We start from the raw sequence: 7123 nt of genomic DNA, 5'->3' as shown, positions 1-7123 counted from the left end.
ACCTGACGTCGGTACACCGATCTGTCCTGACCTGACGCCCGGTGTGTCGTGTTCTGTTCTCGCGCTGCCTCGGCACGTTACTACTATACCGGCCCTACTTCTACGGTCTATTTTCGCCTATCAAATTGTTCAATTTTTTGGATAATTCCTAGAACAGACATTCGGCATTCTCGACTTGTTAATTGTTATCCAGCTTGATCCTTTGTTCCACCTTCTGAACCACCTTCTTAGAAAAGAGATATAAGGAGACAAACAAAAATGCGCCTCTGTCTGTGATAGATAATATGAAATTTAAGATGGCGCGTTGATTTCACGCGCGCTTGCGTTTAAGACCTTCTCTTCATTGGACTCATTGATGGAATGATACTACACATACTACACATAATGATACACAAACTACACATAAGGATCAATTCTGGCAACCGTGTTCAACTACAGCTTCCGCTGCCGTTTTCTTTCGGGTTAAGTCGCGGTCTGTTATATGCATAGGGGTAATTCTACTTCAGATGAGAAATCAGACAGCGCTTTAGGTGACAGGTCGCTGTTGGCGCATGTTGTCGACTGCGCCGAAATTGCTCTGAATGAGAGAGAATGCGCCCTGTTTGGTTTGTTTGGGAGTTTGGAGAGATTTGCCATCACATCGGAAATTTCCCAGTCGTGTGATGAGTTAAATTTTAGCCCGCGTATTGGTTAGTTTTAGAGGTTTCCATGCTACATCCCGATTCACCAATCTTTGAGTGTAGACAAGTGAGTGACTCCATGTTGTTGCGTTTCCAGCGTCGATTGTGAGTAGTCTAGTTCACTACGTAAATGCAGTTATGATTTCTTAACTAGCGGTATACCCGCTCAAGAATTCCATTAATTATTCATACTGCATGCATCTAGGCAGGACGAATCACCGATCTGACCTTGGCTGTGTTGTGTATTTCCGCGAGCAGCTACGGCGGATCCGTAGCATATAGCATAAGTGAGCGTACTGCCAGCCATGAGCTCGTCATTCGATGTGGGTTTGTGGTCACATTACATGACTATATTGTGCTGCATGGTCTGATCACATAAGCGGTCATAATACCAACTTCGGGACCGCTGCGCCAACGGTCGAGTTGATCCATTTCCCCCGATCGCATCCAGTTTAGGGATTCGCCTGTTATCCACGCTCCCGCCCGGCCCGTGTCGGCCGTTACTCCCGGTTTGATCCATATCCCCGCAGCATTCAGGTGAACACATGCGTTTCGATATGACCGTTTAATTTATGCGATGGTCTTCGGTGATGGTCGAAGATATGCATGCCGATATCTCCGGAACTGGTGTGACGTCATTGACAGGTCTCCAGTAATCGTCATGCACGATGTCTGCGGTTGGGTAACTACCTGCAACTGCGTCATTACTGTGCGGTAGACATGGCTTCGTCGCAAGGCAATGCCGGTTACGCTGCCGTTGGGCGTAACAGAACCAGTGGCGTGAGTGTGTGTGTGTGGGGGGGGGGGGGGGGGGGGATATGGAGCAATAACAGGACGACGTGCAAGAAGCAAACGTTGAGGGTCGGATGCCTCTAGAGCATAGCTACCGAACAAACGGTGCTGTGTAATTATCCGGTGAAACATTTCATTCAGTGAGATGTGTGATCTAGTTAACTGTACCAACTAGTGAAAAGATGACCTAGTAGATTATTTAGTCTGGGAAAATATCAAAGGGAAAGTCGTTTTAGTCCAACTGAATACTGTGTTAGTTGATTTTACAATCGTGCAATAGTCTAGTTCGTGCTCAGCGCTGTTTCCCGTCTAATAGCTAAGGAGAGCGCTGCACTCGAAAATGACGCGTCCAAGAAACTGCCCGGAATTTCCCGCCCGCTACCGACTCTGACAGCGCCTGGTCGTAACGTTGCTGTTTCTCAGAGCTGGGTGCAGAGCCCCAGCTGGTGAATCATTGGTCGGTTTGGGGCATGTGACAGTCACATGCCGGAATGCGTACGGTGCTGTTGTCAAGTAGCCCACCTCAGCCGCGTGTATCTTGCTGTGCACAACAGCTCATCACACAACACGTGTGACCACGCCAAACCGTCTGGTACTACGTCCAATTCTCAAATTGGACTGCGGGTATTATTTTGTCGTGGCTTTTAAAGAAGATGTGTGACATTTGGAGAGGCATCAGATATTAAGAAATGGGCTCAGTTATCACTACTGGTGTACGTCAAGTGGGAAAACTGCTTCAGGCATTGCGGTTCCTCTGTTTAGTAAATATGCTCGTCAATGCTTTTATGTCTGATACCTCTTTGTGTAATGCATAATATTGGCTAAGAGCCAACTGTCGGCCGCTTTATATGCAAATGACGTTCACAAATGACAGAAATGAAAGGCACGACAGTTTATCTCTTTAGCCTCGGTCGCCGCACGGCTAATGGCATGACAAGATTTCAATGACGTTATCATGATATCATGAATGCCTGGGTGACCTTAAAATATTCTCCCGAAAACAGTGTGCACGTCCTCGTCCACATCCGACGTAAGTCCTCGCGGTCGTTGAGTTAAGAAACTAGAAGGACAGGTCTTGAGATGGGCGGCATTGTGAACCACACCAAATGATCTTGAAGATGGCTCTTTCAGTTCAAAAACCACGTACAAATGTGGAACACTATTTTTACGTTAGTCACGAACTGAATTTGATTGTTTTCGAACAAGATTTCAGGTATTTCGGGGGCATGCAAGCCTTACGATCATTCATAGGATTAACTTTGTCCTCAGTGCACTGTCACTATGTTGGTGCACGTTGATAAGATAATCAATAATATCTTTTAAGCCCTACGTAAGTCCTACACTGTCGAAGGCTTTCGTTCGTGCACATGTTGCACTCCATGATTTGTAAGAATCATGCAAGCGGTATTTTAGCCTGTGAAATGTAAGCGTATCCTTCCTTAGAACCTGTTAGCCCGTCCTTGTTGGCGCCTTACAAAGTCCAAGCTAAAAGTTGCTCACACCGAGTGAGCACAAAAATGCCTCAAAGAAAAGTTTCCGTTGACAGTTATCGCTACAAAACCACGCATCGTTTGTGTTCCCACTCGGAGCCAGTATTGTTAGCAGTGGCTGGCTGCATTTTCATGGACAGCGAACAACCTTCTGATTATCAAAAACGGTGTATCACAGCAACGCTCCTCTTTCCTGTGCTTGTTTGTGAAATTTGAAGCGTTTCAGGGAGAGGCTCGCGTAAGTTTGCCTTTACGAAAGACGATAGCATTGTCGCAATGCCAACAAGAGCGCCAGAAATGCAACTGACTGTTTATTGTGGTGCCGTGTCGTGGCTGGATGCATCCGAGATTGCATCTCCCGAGCCGAACTTCCCCGTCGGCTTTTGTCTCCGCATCGGGTGGGGGACCCCAGGCCCCGGCTTGTCAAGTATGACGGCACCTAGCGCCTTCCAGGTATATACGGCGTGTCGGCGGCGCCGGCTGACCGCGGAGCCGTACTTCCCGACTGAGTGTCGCCGGCGGCCGCCGCAGCGGCTGAAGCGGCGCTCGTGACGACGTTGGCGGCGTACTCCGCCCGTATATAAAGCGCGGATGGCGGGCAGCAGGCACCACTCTTTCTTGCCGGTGTCATGTCGCTACTGCGGGCTCTTCTGCTGACGGTCGCCTTGAGTCCGGCTCTGCTCGATGCGTTGGAACGACCTGGGCTGCAATCTCAAAATGTAGATGACGTGGACCCAGATGCTATTTCCAACGGTGACGAGGTGTTCCCTAGCGAGCGGCAGACCAAGTGGACGTTCATCGCGCTACTGGGGGCCCGCCAGCCGGACGGCTCGGTCCGCTGGCTGTGCGGCGGCTCACTGCTCAGCCCGCGTCACGTGCTGACGGCGGCCCACTGTCTGGTCAGCGTGGCGCCCAGTCAGCTGGTGGTGCGGCTCGGTGAGACCCGGCACGGCACCACAGCCGACGGCCAGCACGCCGATCGGGACGTGCTGCGCGTCGTCGTGCACCCGGAACGTGTCGGTTTGAAGAACGACCTGGCCATGCTGACGCTGTCGGCGGCCGTGAGGCAGCAGCCGGCACAGCTGGGTTCGGTGCGGCCCGGCCAGCGCGCCACCGTCGCCGGCTGGGGCGTGACGAGGTTTGCCGGACGCCCGTCCTCCGTGCTGCTGGAGGCGGACGTGACAGTGACGGATCCGACCGAATGTGAGCGCTTGCACCTGGACGGCGCCGCGCCCAACTCGCTCGTGCGCCAGCTGTTCCCGGGCGGCTTCGGTGGCCTTGTGCTGTGTGCAGCCGACGTGACCGGCGGTGGCCGGGACGCGTGTCGCGCCGACTCCGGCGGTCCGCTGGCCGTCGGCCCCGCCGGCCGGCAGCGGCTGGTGGCCGTGGTGTCGAGTGGCCGCGGCTGCGGCGACGCGGACTTGCCCAGCGTCTACACCGACCTCAGCAAGTATACCAACTGGATAGAGCAGCAGCTGAACGACACACTTGTATTACATCAAGCGTTCCAAAACGCCTTGGACGCGATTCAGCCTATTGACCTAAGCTTTCTTAGATCAGAGGGCTGAATCGCGTTTTTTGTGTGGAAAAAAACAGAACTGCGGAGATAAATCCCAGCAGCGCTCGCCCTTCCCGCCAGGGTGAGAGGCAAGCGGCACCATATAGCCTCAGCAGCTGAGTACGTTGTAAAGCCTCAATGTTGACCACCTAAGCTCTCTCAGTAAAGCTTAGGCTGCGATGTTGAGCGCGAAAGATTGTGTTCGAATGTTATCAGTGCGTGACTTGATTGATAGATTCGCAGAGATGCTCATTATGGCAGCGGGAAGATTGGTTTTAAGTAGGTCTAACGTGCGTCTTGTTAGGTGTAATTGTTTCCGCGTTACAACATCTGCTCATTATTTATGCAGGCTTTGAGAGTGTTTGCACGTTGCATGAAGTCTTTAAACAAAATAATGGACATGACTAGTCACAATGTGGAAGCTAAAACGACTACTGACAGGTGAGTTACTTAACATATCGGTGTACCTTCATGCAATATTATTTTCCTGCGTCGGCTTCGAATCAGCTCCTTCCTATCTCCTCTCCAGGCTCGCAGGAAAGAGCACCAGTGACGTATGTCCCATCAGCGGCGGGCCACGCGACCAATGCTCTGTTTAGCTTTGTTGAAAATGCGCTTCTCACGCTAGCTGGAGGCTTTGTCAAAAGCCCTTGATACGCCGAACATGTATCAAACCGAATTTGCTAATACAACACACGGTCTGCACGCTGGTGTCTTCCCTCGTCCGCGTTGGAGTCGGACGAGGTTTAAGTGCAGCATGAAGAAAACCAGAGCTGCTTCGAACGTCACTCTCCCGACAACATCTCCATGCACGTGCAGAGGTGTTTGTTTAGTCACGGAATCTCTCTGGTGTGCCATCTCACCACGCCAGGACCACATCTTATGAACACGCGACGTTTGACTACTCGGCTCTGGACTCTGACTCTGACTCTGCTCGGCGAGGGAAGACACGTAAGGTAACTGGAAAGACGAGCGAGGCGTGGAAGGCATGAAACGCCCCGCTCGTTACCTCCTTCTGACAGCGCCCGGCCGTAACGTCGGGTTTCGTCAGAGCTGCGGTTAGAACCCCACTTGGTGAATCATGGGACGGTTCGGGACTTACAGTCGTACGCGGGCAGGCGTCGGGTTATGTTGCCGGCCGCCCCATCACACCTGTTATGTCTTACTATGCATAACAGCTTATCACACAAGATGTGTGGCTCCAATGGACCCGCTGGTATAACGTTCAGTTGTGGAATCTGTTGGCGTGTAACTGGTTTCTTCATAGCTTTAAGTTAGTTGTAAGCCGATTTATTTTCATTTTCGAACAAGCCTCTCAGGTATCATGGCACATGCGAGCACAGAATGATCCGTAAATATAAAGCTATCTTCAGCGCAGTGTGACCATGTTGGAAGCAAATGACCAATGACGTCTTGTGGACAAGATATCAATTGCCCCCTTTGAAAGGCTTTGGTCGTGTCCATTTTCCCCTCCCTGATTTGTAAGAATTGCACAAACTGCTGTTTTGTCTCTTAACTGCAAGTGAACCCATCCATATAATTCAGCAGTCCGTCCTTTTCAAACACCAGTCTGTCCTGACCTCACGTCGATAAAACGGTCTGTCCTAACCAAATGTCGGTACACCAATTTGTCCTGATGTCTACACGATGATCTGTGCTGACCTGGCGTCGGTACACCGCTCTGTCCTGACCGTATGTCAGTACACCGATCTGTCCCGACCTTATGTTGGCACACCGATCGATCCTCACTTGGCGTCAGTACACCGATCTGCTTTGACCTCACGTCGGTATACCGATCTGTCCTGACCTGACGTCGGTACACCGATCTGTCCTGACCTGACGCCCGGTGTGTCGTGTTCTGTTCTCGCGCTGCCTCGGCACGTTACTACTATACCGGCCTACTTCTACGGTCTATTTTCGCCTATCAAAGTTTGTTCAATTTTTTGGATAATTGCCAGAACAGACATTCGGCATTCTCGACTTGTTAATTGTTATCCAGCTTGATCCTTTGTTCCACCTTCTGAACCACCTTCTTAGAAAAGAGATATAAGGAGACAAACAAAAATGCGCCTCTGTCTGTGATAGATAATATGAAATTTAAGATGGCGCGTTGATTTCACGCGCGCTTGCGTTTAAGACCTTCTCTTCATTGGACTCATTGATGGAATGATACAACTCCAAGGATCAATTCTGACAACCGTGTTCAACTACAGCTTCCGCTGCCGTTTTCTTTCGGGTTAAGTCGCGGTCTGTTATATGCATAGGGGTAATTCTACTTCAGATGAGAAATCAGACAGCGCTTTAGGTGACAGGTCGCTGTTGGCGCATGTTGTCGACTGCGCCGAAATTGCTCTGAATGAGAGAGAATGCGCCCTGTTTGGTTTGTTTGGGAGTTTGGAGGGATTTGCCATCACATCGGAAATTTCCCAGTCGTGTGATGAGTTAAATTTTAGCCCGCGTATTGGTTAGTTTTAGAGGTTTCCATGCTACATCCCGATTCACCAATCTTTGAGTGTAGACACGTGAGTGACTCATGTTGTTGCGTTTCCAGCGTCGATTGTGAGTAGTCTAGTTCACTACGTAAATGCAGTTATGATTTCTTA

Source organism: Pollicipes pollicipes, unplaced genomic scaffold, assembly GCF_011947565.3.
Source record: "Pollicipes pollicipes isolate AB1234 unplaced genomic scaffold, Ppol_2.1 Scaffold_4295;HRSCAF=5057_pilon_pilon_pilon, whole genome shotgun sequence".
NCBI classification, from domain to species: Eukaryota; Metazoa; Arthropoda; class Thecostraca; order Pollicipedomorpha; family Pollicipedidae; genus Pollicipes; species Pollicipes pollicipes.
Note: the sequence above shows the minus strand (reverse complement) of the source record.